Source organism: Musca domestica, unplaced genomic scaffold (genome assembly GCF_030504385.1).
Source record: "Musca domestica strain aabys unplaced genomic scaffold, Musca_domestica.polishedcontigs.V.1.1 13, whole genome shotgun sequence".
In the NCBI taxonomy this organism is placed as follows: Eukaryota; Metazoa; Arthropoda; class Insecta; order Diptera; family Muscidae; genus Musca; species Musca domestica.
This window is the reverse complement of record NW_026712172.1, coordinates 16,900,733-16,915,721: the sequence shown is the minus strand read 5'-3', so window position 1 is coordinate 16,915,721 and position 14,989 is coordinate 16,900,733. Positions and strand designations below refer to the sequence as shown.

At 30.3% G+C, this 14,989-nt stretch overlaps 1 protein-coding gene and 1 long non-coding RNA gene across 2 annotated transcripts in view; both read right to left on the bottom strand.

Annotated features, from left to right (window-relative positions):
• The window catches only part of LOC101892292 (uncharacterized), a 304,676-nt gene that overhangs the window by 82,514 nt on the left and 207,173 nt on the right, over positions 1-14,989 (bottom strand). The gene's annotated exons all lie outside the window — the stretch shown is intronic.
• Positions 885-5,124, bottom strand: LOC109613797 (uncharacterized). The gene is made up of 2 exons (XR_002195199.2): positions 4,279-5,124; positions 885-1,237 (listed from the first exon to the last, which is right to left on the bottom strand). It is a non-coding gene; the product is annotated as an uncharacterized LOC109613797 (long non-coding RNA).

Here is a 14,989-nt window from a genome sequence, read left to right as displayed (position 1 = left end):
TATAGAATATAACGAATCGGTAGAATTTTGAGGTCAAATGTGAAATTGGCGGCCAACATGCCATAGAAATACCATATTTTCATTAGTTTACAAAGTGGCGCCCAACGTAAATCACATTTTTGGTACTTTCTTTCTTTTTGATTTTTTCTTTTGAAATATTGGATCCATGAAATGGCTTCCATCTTTGCCATGATTAATTTTTTGCTAACTACAATGAAGTAATGAAAATCGACAGAAAAATTAATAAATATACAAAGTGGCGCCCAACGTAAAAGAAAAATTTGCCAAAAAGTCAGGAAATTGGTTGCAATTTCTGTAGAATATAACGAATCTGTAGAATTTTAAGGTCAGATGTTAAATTGGAGCCTAATTTGCCATTGAAAGTCCATAGTTCCATTAGTTTTTAAAGTGGCGCCCAACGTAAATCACAATTTTTTTTAATTTCTTCTCTTTTTGATTTTTTTGGAAATAAATAATCTTTAAATTGGCATCCATCATCGCAACTATCAATTTTTTGTTAACTCCAATGGAGCAATAAAAATCGGCAGAAAAATTACTAAAAGTACAAAGTGGCGCCCAACGTAAAAGCAAATTTTCCGGGCTATTATGAAATTCATTGCAATTTTTATAGAATCTGTGGAATTTTGAGTTCTAATCTAAACTTGGCGGCCAACATGCCATAGAAGTCCATATTTTCAATAGTTTACAATGTGGCGCCCAACGTAAATCACATTTTTTTTATTTCGTGTTTTTTATTTTTTTATTTTATTTATTTATTTATTAATTTTTTTTTTGAAATACTGCAACTCTGTACTGGCACCCATCTTTGCCTCGTTTATATTTTTCCCGTTACACTTGTTTATTAGTTTTCCATTGTTGCTGTATTTTGTATTTTTTTTTTTTTTTTTTTTTTTGTTATTTTGTTGTGGTCTACTAAAACTGTTAGTTCTACGTTTCTGTTACTCCAGACACTTACCAATGCTTTAGAATACGCATATTTGCGGTTATGCGCTGCCAATGTGCGCTTCTCGTAATCCAATTACCGATCCAAGTTTAATTGAGTTTTTTTTTTTTTTTGTTTTCGCCGTTAGAAATTTGTTTTCTGACTTATTTTTCAGAGCGTCGTTTTTTGATTTTGTTTTAGATTTTTCTTAGAAAACTATCACATGGTGTGTTGTTGTTTTATATATTTTTTTACTGGTGTTTTTGTTGTTGTAATGAAATACAGTTTGTTGTGCTACAATTAAACCATAACATTTGTTTAGAAAAATAAGAAAAAAAAATAACTTGGGACTTGGAAATATTGATTTCTGGGCCAATACACTCACAAAAATTACACAGTTGGAAGGGAAAATAATTTTTTTCTTCTTTTTTAGAATTTATTGAATTTCACTGTTTTGTTTTGAAAAAAAAAAGAAAACAAAATAACAGAGAACCAGTGGATTGGGAAATATTAATTTCTGGCCCAATACACTCACAAAAATTCCACTGTTGGAAGGGAAAATATTTTTTTTTTCTTTTTTTTGGATTTTATTGATTTTTTTTTTGAAAAAAAAAGAAACAAAAAATAACAGAGTATCAGGGGATTGGGAAATATTGATTTCTGGGCCAATACACTCACAAAAATTCCACTGTTGGAAGGGAAATATTTTTTTTTTTTTTGGATTTTATTTAATTTCTCTGTTTTGTTTTGAAAAAAAAAAGAAAAATAACAGAGAACCAGGGAATATGAAAATATTGATTTCTGGGCCAATACATGGAACGGATTTTTTTTTCTTTTTGGGGTTTTAATGGAATTTCTCTGTTTTTTTGAAAAAAGAAAAACTAACAGAGAACCAGGGGATTGGGAAATATTGATTTCTGGGACAACACACTCACAAAAATTACACAGTTGGAAGGGAGAATATATTTTCTTTTTGGGGTTTTTATGGAATTTCTCTGTTTTGTTTAAAAAAAAAATAAAAAATAACAGAGAATCAAAGGATTTGAAAAATATTGATTTCTGGCCCAATACACTCACAAAAATTCCTCTGCTGGAAGGGAAAATATTTTTTCTGTTTTTGGATTTTTTTTTTTTTGAAAAAAGGAAAAAAATAACAGAGAACCAGGGGATTGGGAAATATTGATTTCTGGGCCAATACACTCACAATAATTCCACAGTTGGAAGGGTGAATATTTTTTTCTATTTTTGGATTTTATTGAATTTCTCTGTTTTGTTTTGAAAAAAAAAAGAAAAAAAATAACAGAGAACCAGGGGATTGGGAAATATTGATTTCCGGGCTAATACACTCACAAAAATTACACAGTTGGATATATTTTTTTTAAAAATATTTTTTTTAAATTTTGTTTTGTTTTAAAAAAAAAGAAAAAAAAATAACAGAGAATCAGGGGATTGGGAAATATTGATTTCTGGCCCAATACACTCACAAAAATTACACTGTTGGAAGGGAAAATATTTTTTTTAGATTTTTTTGTTTTGAAAAAAAAAAGAAAAAATAACAGAGAACTAGGGGATTTGAAAATATTGATTTCTGGGCCAATACACTCAAAAAAAAATCCTCTGTTGGAAGGGAAAATATTTTTTTTAGATTTTGTTTTATTTTAAAAAAGAAAAAAATAACAGAGAACCAGGGAATTTGAAAATATTGATTTCTGGACCAATACACTCACAAAAATTCCACTGTTGGAAGGGAAAATATTTTTTTATTTTTTTTTTTGGGTTTTTGGTTAAATTTCTTTTTTTTTGTTTTGAAAAAAAAAAAAAAACATAGCAGAGAATCAGGGGATTTGAAAATATTGAATTCTGGGCCAATACACTCACAAAAATTACACTGTAGGAAGGGAAAATATTTTTTTCTTTTTTTTTTTTTGTTTTGAAAAAAAAAAAGAACCAGGGAATATGAAAATATTGATTTCTGGGCCTATACACTCACAAAAATTACACTGTTGGAAGGAAAAATATTTTTTTAGATTTTGTTTTGTTTTGAAAAAAAGAAAAAAGAAGAAACAGAGAACCAGGGAATATAAAAATATTGATTTCTGGACCAATACACTCACAAAAATTCCACTGTTGGAAAGGAAAATATTTTTTTCTTTTTTTTGGATTTTTGATTAATTTCTCTGTTTTGTTTAAAAAAAATGAATGTTGATTTCTGGGCCAATACACTCACAAAAATTACACTGTCGGAAGGGAAAATATTTTTTTTTAGATTTTGTTTTGTTTTGAAAAAAAAAAAAAGAAAGAAACTAACAGAGAATCAGGGGATTGGGAAATATTGATTTCTGGCCCAATACACTCACAAAAATTACACAGTTAGAAGGGAAAATATTTTTTTCTGGATTTTTGGATAAATTTCTTTGTTTTTAAAAAAAAAGAAAAAAAAAATAACAGAGAATCAGGGATTTAAAAATATTGATTTCTGGGCCAATACACTCACAAAAATTACACTGTTGGAAGGGAAATTTTTTTTTTAGATTTTGCTTTGTTTTGAAAAAAAAAATAAATAAATAACAGAGAACCAGGGGATTTGAAAATATTGATTTCTGGGCTTAAACACTCACAAAAATTCCACTGTTGGAAGAAAAAAATTTTTTTTCTTTTTTTTGAATTTCTCTGTTTCTGAATTCCTTTTTTTATTTTTTTGGATTTTTTTGAATTTCTCTGTTTCTGAATTACTTTGAAGCCCATTAGCTGTGCGTGTTGAAATACAAATATTTTTGAATGGTCAGGCCTGAATTAATTTTATAGTTTTTTGGAATTTAGTTCCACCAGAAAAAAGCAGAAAAATATTGTTTATTCATTTTTTTTTGTGTTTTTGCTTTATTTTCTCAAATAGCTGCAAAAAAATCGTTTCTCCATTTTCATTTAAGCGATTTTCTCGTATGGTGTTTGGGAATGCAAAAAATGTGGAAATTTCAAATAAAGCCATAAAAAGGTTTTCAAACAAGTTTGCACTTTTTGTATGGCCAGTTATTTTTTTTTTTATTTTTGTTTTATTATTTTTTTGTTTTGTTTCTGTTTTTCTTTCAGGCTTTGCAATGGGGGGAGCAATGACTTTTTGTTTTGGTAGCACAGCACTGGTCAATGGCCAATTTTTTCAAATTCCCGCAATGGAGACACAAAAAATATAGAATTTTTATTTCAACATCACATATTTTTTAAATTCGAAATATCCGATTTTTTTTTCTCAATTTTTTTTTTTCAAAACCGTTAAAATCAAATTTTGAATTTGTTTGTTTTCCTTCTTTCATTCATTCACAAACAAAACTCCAACCAACCATTTAAGCTGAACGAATGTTGTACAAGTTTTTCTCTTTTTTGTTGTTGGTTTTGGGTTAGGTGCGCGCAACGTCACTAAACTGGACGAACGAACGAACTCACTCACGTTTGTTGCACGGTCATTTACGTACTGATGTCGTTGGCATGCAGGCTTTACCTTACAAGTCCATGTTTAGAGCGCAGCAGCAGAGGGTTATAGCCTGGTCGGTTGTGTTGTTGTTTTCGTTGTTGTTTTTTTGGTTATGGCTTGGAGTGGCTGCCAGCTACCTAAGCGAACAATAGTTTGCCTGGCTCATTGTTTGTCCGTCCAAGCAACCAGCCATCCATACAACCATCCATCCAACAATCCACAAGTATCCGTGTATCTCTGTTGTTATAACTTTTCTTCTACAACAGCAGAAGCAACAACACCGCCATTGTATGGCGCGCGGTAAAATCTTGTTGTTTCCACTGAATATCACAACGTCGGCCTAGCACAATAAAAATACACCAGGGAGGGAGTATGAGAAAGCGCGTCTGGGTATGAGTTCAGAGCAGAGCCACACTGATGCAGGTGATGAACAGGTAGTTGTCATACAAACTCTCTCACACACACAGCCATACATACATATATAGAAGAGATTTTTCGTATTTTTTGAGAGGGGTGGAGGGGAGAAGAGGAATACTCCGTTTGTTATTTTCAAACTGAATAACGTGCATATATGAGGTTATATGATGAGCCACTCAGCCATGGGGCACAGAGTACTTAGTTCTCTCATATTCCCTCCCCCCACAAAAAAACAAAGGGCTCTCATTCGCTCCTACAACAGATTTACCTGTTGGTTGGCCATGCTGCATACACTCGAAGAAAATTGATTGAAAATTGGATGGAATTGATTCGTCTTTTTGTCTAAGAAAAAAATGGCAAAGAGAGATATAGGAGAGAGACAAACGGAAATGTCATTGGAGCAAGGGCCGTCAAATTGGCGCCCAAAGTGGATTTTTTCTGGAATTGATTTTGGTAGGAAAAAAACTCAAGGAGAGAATCTTCAAGAAAAATATGCAACGGAGGCAAACATAAATGTCATTGGGGCCAGGGCAGTGAAATTGGCGCCCAATGTGGTGTTTTTTTTTTTTTTTTGTAATTGACTTTGATGGACAAAAATCTCAAGGAGAGAATTTCCAAAGAAAATAGGCAATATAGACTAAAATAAAGATAATTGGAGGCAGGACCGAGAAATTGGCGCCCAATGTGGTGTTTTTTTTTTTTGGAATTGACTTTGATAGAAAAAAATCTCAAGGAGAGAATCTCCAAAGAAAATAGACAACAGAGGCAAACATAGAGGACATTGGAGTCAGAACTGTAAAAGTGACGCCCAACGTGGAGTTGTGTTAATGAGTTATTGTATCTCTTTAAATTTAGAGACCACTAAGGCCATGGAATCAGGAACAAAAGTAAATTTTGTTCAATGAAAAACATTTTAGGTTTAAAATTCCAATATGGCGCCCAAAGTAAAAATTGATTTTTAAATAATGGAAATTTGAAACAAAATTAAATTAGGGGTCTTTGCGCCCATCGTTTGTTTGAATTTTTTTCTTTTCGATGTAATGCATTTGGAGCCAAGAGAGTAAAAGTGGCGACCAATGTGGATTTTTTTTGAAATAGATTTTAGTATGGAAAAAATCTCAAGGAAAGAATACCCAAAGTAAATTGGCAAGAGGGAGACAAACATAGAGGACTTTGGAGTCAGAACTGTAAAAGTGGCGCCCAATATGTATTTGTGTTGAGAAATTATTGTTATATCTTTCAATTTAAAGGCCACTAAGGTCATAAAATCTGGAACCAATGTGAATTTTGTCCCATATAAAAAATATTGTTTTAAAATTCAAATATGGCGCCCAACGTAAAAAAGGGTTTTCAATAACGGAAATTTGCCACAAAATTAAATTAAAGTTTTTGGCGCCCAACGTAATTTTAATTTTTTTCTTTTCGTTGTAATTACATAAATTTATTTGGAGCCAAGAGCGTAATAGTGGCGCCCAATGTGGATTTTTTTGGAGGTGCTTTTGATATGGAAAAAATCTCAAGGAAAGAATCCCCAAAGAAAATAGGTGAGAGACAGAGAGAGAGGGAGGCAAACATAAGGACGTCCAACGTGGATTTGTGTCTCTTTCAATTTAAAGACCACTACCTCCATGGAAACCGCAACCAAAATGAATTTTGTCCCATAGAAAAAATTTTTGATTTAAAATTCTACTATGGCGCCCAACGTAAAAAAATATTTTTTTCAATAACCGAAATTTGCCACAAAATTAAATTAGAGGTGTTGGCGCCCACCGTGATTATGAAAAAAAAATTTTTTGGGGTTTTTTCTTTTGGATGTAAATACATAAATGTATTTGCAGACAGGACTGTGAAATTAGCGCCCAATGTCTTTTTTTTTTTTTTTTTTTTTTTGGAAAATTTTGATTGGAAAAAATCTCAAGAGTATCTCCAAAGAAAATATGCGACAGAAAACAAACATAAAAGTCATTGGAGCTATGAACGTAAAAATGGCGCCCAACGTGTATTTGTATTGGGCAGCAATTGTTATCTCGCTCAACGTGTATTGAAAGACCACTTGGATCATGGAATCCGGAATCAAAGTGAATTTTATCCAATAAAAAACATTTTAGGTTAAATATTCCTATATGGCGCCCAACTTAAAAATCGATTTTTAAATAATGGAAACTTGACACAAAATTAAATTAGAGGTTTCGGCGCCCAACGTGATTTAAAAAAGTTTTTTTTTTTCTCTCTTTGGGAGTTTTTTCTTTCGGATGAAAATAAAATTTTTAAAATTTTTACAGAATTTTAACGCATTTAATTTTTTTAAAAATAGCCAAATTCGCTTCAAATGGTGGATGGCATTCAAAGTTCGGCCCGACCGAACATACAATTTTTTACTTGTTTTAATAAAATCCTTCTCGAAGTGATATCATGGACTCCATTGCAATATAATTTGGTATAAAACATAAAAATGACTCGGTCAAAAAAATCGATTCCGAATTGGATATGCCTACAATACTTACTCCCAAATTGGGATATTTTTTTTAAGAATATTCATTAATTTCCTCCAACAGTGAAGCTGTAATACTGGCGCCCAAGTTGAATTTTGTTTCGTTAAAATTCATGTATTGGTTGTGATCCTAAATATGGTGCCCAATGAAAACCTTTTACTAAGATTTTGAAATAATTATATTTAAGTATTTTTTTTAAATATTTATTTAAATTTATGTTGAATTATTTAATAATAATAATAATAATAATAATAATAATAATAATATAATAATAATAATAATAATAATAATAATAATAATAATAATAATAATAATAATAATAATAATAATAATAATAATAATAATATAATAATAATAATAATAATAATAATAATAATAATAATAATAATAATAATAATAATAATAATAATAATAATAATAATAATAATAATAATAATAATATAATAATAATACTAATAATAATAATAATAATAATAATAATAATAATAATAATAATAATAATAATAATAATAATAATAATAATAATAATAATAATAATAATAATAATAATATAATAATAATAATAATAATAATAATAATAATAATATAATAATAATAATAATAATAATAATAATAATAATAATAATAATAATATAATAATAATAATAATAATAATAATAATAATATACAATAATAATAACAATAATAATAACAATAATAATAATAATAATAATAATAATAATAATAATAATATAATAATAATAATAATAATAATAATAATAATAATAATATAATAACAATAATAATAAACATAATAATAATAATAATAATAAATAATAATAATAATAATATAATAATAATAATAATAATAATAATATAATAATAATAATAATAATAATAATAATAATAATAATAATAATAATAATAATAATAATAATAATAATAATAATAATAATAATAATAATAATAATAATAATAATAATAATAATAATAATAATAATAATAATAATAATAATAATAATAATAATAATAATAATAATAATAATAATAATAATAATAATAATAATAATAATAATAATATAATAATAATAATAATAATAATAATAATAATAATATAATAATATAATAATAATAATAATAATAATAATAATAATAATAATAATAATAATAATAATAAATAATAATAATAATAATAATAACAATAATAATAACAATAATAACAATAATAATAACAATACTAATAATAATAATAATAATAATAATAATAATAATAATAATAATAATAATAATAATAATAATAATAATAATAATAATAATAATAATAATAATAATAATAATAATAATAATAATAATAATAATAATAACGGCAAACAATTTTGTATTCTTTACGAAAAAATTTTATTTATTTATTTATTTTTTATTTTTTTGAAAAATATATTCTTTCAAAATATTTCCCATTTTTTATCATGGTATTATTTTCCAAAATTATTTAACAAAAAAAATTTTTAAAAATTGTATTAATGGATGACACTTTTTTATTTCTTCCGCCCGATGCCTTGTTATATGTTTTATTAGAATATTTGGCGCCCAACGTGGGTTGTATTATAAGGAATATGATATTTCTCATTAAATTGTGAAAATGCGAAAACGGCGCCCAAGGTACGTTTTTTCTTGTTAGAATCCATGTTCTAGTTATTTTTTCCAAATGTGGCGCCCAACGTAAAAATTTGAGTTTTTTATTTTTTTTTTAGAATATTGGCGCCCAACGTGGCATGTATTAAAAGGAATGTGATATTTTTCATCAAATTGTGAAAATGCGAAAACGGCGCCCAAGGTACGTTTTTTCTTGTTAGAATCCATGCTATAGTCATTTTTTCCAAATGTGGCGCCCAACGTAAAAAATTGGAGTTTGATAAATTTACTTTAGAATATTGGCACCCAACGTGGCATAGTTTAAAAGGAATGTGATATTTCTCATTAAAGTGTGACAATGTGAAAACGGCGCCGAAATTCAGGTTTTTTCTTGTTAAAATCTAATGACTAGTTATTTTTTACAAATGTGGCGCCCAACGTAAAAATTGCAGAATGTTATATTTACATTAGAGTATTGACGCCCAAGGTGGAATGTATTAAAAAAATATATGTCATTTTGCATTATATTGTGAAAATGCGCCAAAGTACGTTTCTTTTTGCTAGAAACCATGATCTTTTCTAAATGTGGCGCCCAACGTGAAAATTGCAGTTTCTTACATTTGCACTACAATTTGGCACTCAATGTAACAATTTTGGATTTTTAAATACTTTCAAAGCTTGAAATGAAATATTTTTATATTTTTACTAAATTGAAAATTTACACTCAAGGAAAAATCTAAGTTAAATAAATGCAAAAACCCTCAGTCAAGGTTCTTTGATGAAATTCTGACAACCAAAACATGTACAAAACAATGTTAAGCCCCCACAAAAAAAAAAAAAAAAGAAAACATTAAAAACAACAATTAACATTGGCAGAAGATATATGAATGTAGTTTTTTTTTTTTGATTTTTTGTGATATGATATTGGCCAAAGGGCTCTAACTTGGTTATTAATATGAGTTATAACAAGCATACATTGTAACAACAAGGCAAGGTATGAATGAAATATGAGAAACATACACACAGATACCCACTGCCTTCAGATGAAATAAAAAAATAACCGTTGAAGGTACAAAGTATCTTTGGGGCCATGCAAATGTGTTGGGGCAAGACCTTTGAAAAGGATATGAGAGCAAAAATAAAATTGAAAAAAAAATAATAAAACAAAAATTCCCACTGACTAAGCAACCAACCATCCTGAAGTGTAGGAAAAAAATCCAAATTTCCTAAGAAGATATCTCATCATATCTCTCTGACACAAGAGAAGAGGATAAACATACCAGAGAAGAGGATACAAAAGACCAGTCATCAATAACGAAAGGAATTCCTTTTTGGTTTGCAGATGACTCAAAAAAGGTTTCGCTTGAGATGCCACAGCAATCAACCGGTGTTGGTTATGAGTCGGAAAGTGAATATGTGTGTGTGTTTGCTTGTGTGAGTATGATGTGATGAGAAGTTTTGGCCCCAGGTGTCTGTGTGCCATATTTGAGTTGCTATCTCTTAGCCCTACACTCACTGGGGTAGGGAGAGAGAATGTTTATATGTTCTTGAGAACGACTAAGAAACTCTGGGAATTATTTCCTTTGTTTTGAGTTATGGCACAGTGGCTCGAGAGGGATATATTTTCGCTTAATTTGGCTTGAGAAGCAATTGAAAAAAAAATAGGAATTTTTATAACCTCAGCCATATGGCTAGGGAGGGTATATCATTTGATACGGCCAAAACGTGTCTTATCAAAATACAGGTTTTAGACCTTAGGCCTCTTTGGATCAAATCCGTTTCAGGATATTTGGAGTCGTTCTAGCGATGCGCGTCCGTCCGTCTCTCTGTATATCTGTCCAGCTAGTGTGCACGAGAACTCTCGAAGGGATCATCCGATTTGGCTCACACTTGGTACATCGTAATATTATTAACAAAATTAGATTGAGTTCGGAGATGGGCAATATCGGTCCACTCCTTCTGGGACCTCCACCACAAAAGATCGAAATTTTCAAGAAATATATTTTCTGCACAGAAAGTGAAACGATAACCGGATTTTGCTCCAACTTTGCAAATCCTAATATTTACATCAGTGCTAGGTGAGGTTCGAAAATGGGCCATATCGGCCCACTCCATCAAGTACCTCCCCCACAAAGGGTCAAAATTTTGAATAATTAAAGCTCTTATAAAATGTGATGTAAGAGTCCGATTGCCTTCAAATTGCACACATCACAATATTTTTATTAACCCAAGGTCTGATGTGAAGATGGGATATATCGGTCCACTCCTGCTGGTACCTCCCCCACAAAAGATCGAAGTTTTCAAAAAATATATTTTCTGCACAGAAAGAGAAACGATGACTGGATTTTGCTCCAACTATGCGAATCCTAATATTTGCATCAGTGCTAAGTGCGGCTCGAAAATGGGCCATATCGGCCCACTCCATCAAGTACCTCCCCCACAAAGGGTCAAAATTTTGAATAATTACAACTCTTATAAAATGTGATGTAACAGTCCGATCGTCTTCAAATTTCGCACATCACAATATTTTTATTAACCCAAGACTTGGTGTGAAGTTGGGATATATCGGTCCACTCCTTCTGGTACCTCCCCCACAAAAGTTCGAAATTTTCAACAAAAAAAAATATTTTTTCTGCACAAAAAGAGAAACGATAACCGGATTTTGCTTCAACTTTGCAAATCCTTATATTTGCATCAGTGCTAGGTCAGGTGCGAAATTGGACAATATCGATCCACTCCATCAAGTACCTCCCCCACAAAGGGTCAAAATGTTGAATAATTACAACTCTTATAAAATGCGATGTAACAGTCTGATCGTCTTTAAATTTCGCTCATCCCAATATTTAAATTAACCCAAGACCTGGTGTGAAGATGGGATATATCGGTCCACTCCTGCTGGTACCTCCCACACAAAGGGTCAACATTCTGAATATCCATGAAGCCTTTAAAACGCGAAGTTAACATCCGATTTCATTCGGATTTGGTACATTTCAATATTTCCACCAACTCAAGGTCTATTATAAAGATGGAAGAGATTGGACCATTTCTTCTGGTACCTCCCCCACAAAGGGTCAAAGTTTTGAATAACCAAAACGATTATAAAATCTGAAATAAGCATCCGGTTCTCTTCATATTTCACATAACTCATTATTTCCGCTAACACAAGATCTGCTGTGAAGATGGAATATATCGGTCCACTCCTTCTGGTAGCTCCCCCACAAAGGGTCAACATTCTGAATATCCACGAAGCCTATAAAACGCGAAGTTAACATCCGATTCCATTCGGATTTGGTACATCTCAATAGTTCCATCAACTCAAGGTCTATTATAAAGATGGAAGGGATTGGACCATTTCTTCTGGTACCTCCCCCACAAAGGGTCAAAGTTTTGAATAACCAAAACGATTATAAAATCCGAAATAAGCATCCGGTTCTCTTAATATTTCACACATCTCATTATTTCTGCTGACACAAGATCTGATGTGAAGATGGAATATATCGGTTGACTCCTTCTGGTACCTCCCCCACAAAGGGTCAAAGTTTTGAATAAGCAAAACAATCGTAAGATCCGAAATTAGCATCTGGTTCTCTTCAAATTTCACACATCTCATTATTTCTACTAACACAAGATCTGCTGTGAAGATGGGATATATCGGTGCACCCCTTCTGGTACCTTCCCCACAAAGGGTCAAAATTTTGAATATCCATGAAGCCTATAAAACGCGAAGTTAACATCCGATTCCATTTAGACATAGCACATTTCAATATTTCCATCAACTCAAGATCTGTTATAAATATGGTAGCGATCGGACTATTCCTTTTGGTACCTCCCCCACAAAATTTTGAATATCCACGAAGCTCATAAATCGCAAAATTAACATCCGATTCCATTCAGACTTGGTACATCTCAATATTTTTATCAACATAAGATCTGTTATAAAGATGGTAGAGATTGGTCCACTTCTTCTGGTACTTCCCCCACAAAGGGTCAAAATTTTTAATAACCAAAACGATCATAAAATTCCAAATAAGCATCCGGATCTCTTCAAATTTCGCACATCCTATTATTTATACTAACACAAGATCTGCTGTGAAGATGGAAAATATCGGCGCACTCCTTCTGGTACCTCCCCCACAAAGGGTCAAAATTTTGAATATCCATGAAGCTCATAAAAAATTTTACATATTTCATATAAAGTTAGGAAGTATCTCATATAGTCCAAACCTGGCACTTCGCAATATTTATATCATATCTATTTAGGGCCGATACGAAATTCTCAATATTGGCCCATTGCTTCGGAACCTACACCATAGAGGGTCATCAATTTGAATAATCTTAACAGGAGTCAAAATATATTTAAATCATTGAACATTGGCTGAGGGTATATATCTGTCGCCAAAAACGACAACGTCTGATATTTTTTAACTTGTGTTTTAGGTTTTTTATGTTTAAACATTTTTTAAAACGTTGAATTTTTTGAAAAAAAATCTATGGAAAAAAATTAAAGATATTAATTTAAAATATATATATATATATATATATATATATATATATATATATATATATATATATATATATATATATATATATATATATATATATATATATATATATATATAAATGTAGCATTTTCAATTATTTATCCATTTCTCCAAAAATTTTTTGCTTCATATAATTTTAATTTAAAAAAATAGCAATTACTTATTTTCCATTCCAGCCCACTGGGCCCACGTCATGCATGTTCGCCAGAACAGGTAATTCAAAACTCCCCTCCAAAAAAACAAACAAAATCGCTTTGTTTTGATTATTTTATTTTCTTTTGTTTTATTCTCTTGTTTATGTTGTATTATTGCATTTCAGAAATTTCTTGCTAAAGATTCATTACAAAATCCCAAACACCTCTTCCCCTTTACCCCCTTCCCATACTATTCATGTCTAATAATTTTTCTTGGTATGAATATGGCAATAAATGTTCTTTTGTGGGTCTTGTAGTTCTTCGCAACAACTCTCCCAAACCCTAAAAAATTCATGAAACTAACAACAATAAAGATTTTTATTTCTCTGTTTTGAACTCCATGTTTGCTCCCCTGAGATGTTTCGTTAAGTGAAAAAGTTCTGTTCCCAACTCGAATGGGGATAGATTTCAACGGCAATAACACTGCCTTTACACGGTGACATTTTTTAACCATGCCATTTTTTTTTGTTGGTAAAAGGTGTAGATAGACAAGGATAGAAGAAAAAATGGCACGATAACCCACCGCACAGGGTTACATGCCATTTTCTTTGCAATTCTCTTTTTGCTTCTTCTGAATTTTTTATGATTTTGACATTTCATATCGTTTCTTTATTGTAATTTTTGATGCGTTTCTTTTATTGTGGTGTGATGTTTTTAGTGATTGAATTGTATAGTGAATTATATGAAAATTAATTGGAAGTATTAAAAAGTAAAAAAAGAAAGTTAAAATAAAAGTTAATAATGCTATATTTAACACCTCAATAACTTTTTCCATCATTTCTTCTTTAGATTCACACATTTAATTTTAAATCACTTCTTTATAAATATCTGTTACAAACAATTAGCTCTATACGAAATACTGAATAAAATAAAATGTCAGAAAAAATGCCAAGCATTATTATCGTAAAATGCCACCGTGTAAAGGCGCGAAGATTTACGCAGAAATTTTAAAAGAGAATTGATAAAAATGCCAGCTAAAAATTGCACCGTGTAAAGGCAGTGTAAAAATTGTAAGGCAACAGTGAGCAACAAAAACACAGAGAGAGGGAGAGGAGATTCAAAGAATAACCGTTGAACCATATTGTATTGTCTTAGTGTACTTCTACTATCAACAACAACAAATATAACAAGCAAAGCATACAACCTATATAGTACAGAGACATCCAGCTCACACACACACACACAGGGAGGCACTGTGTTGGTGCAAACAGTATTCGATTACTCTTCTCTGCCACTGAGATCTCTGTGAGTCTGAGATGAGTAAGGAGAAGAAATATTACCGTTTATTACAAAGGTGAACCAGCCATTGAGTTTGGGAGTCAAAT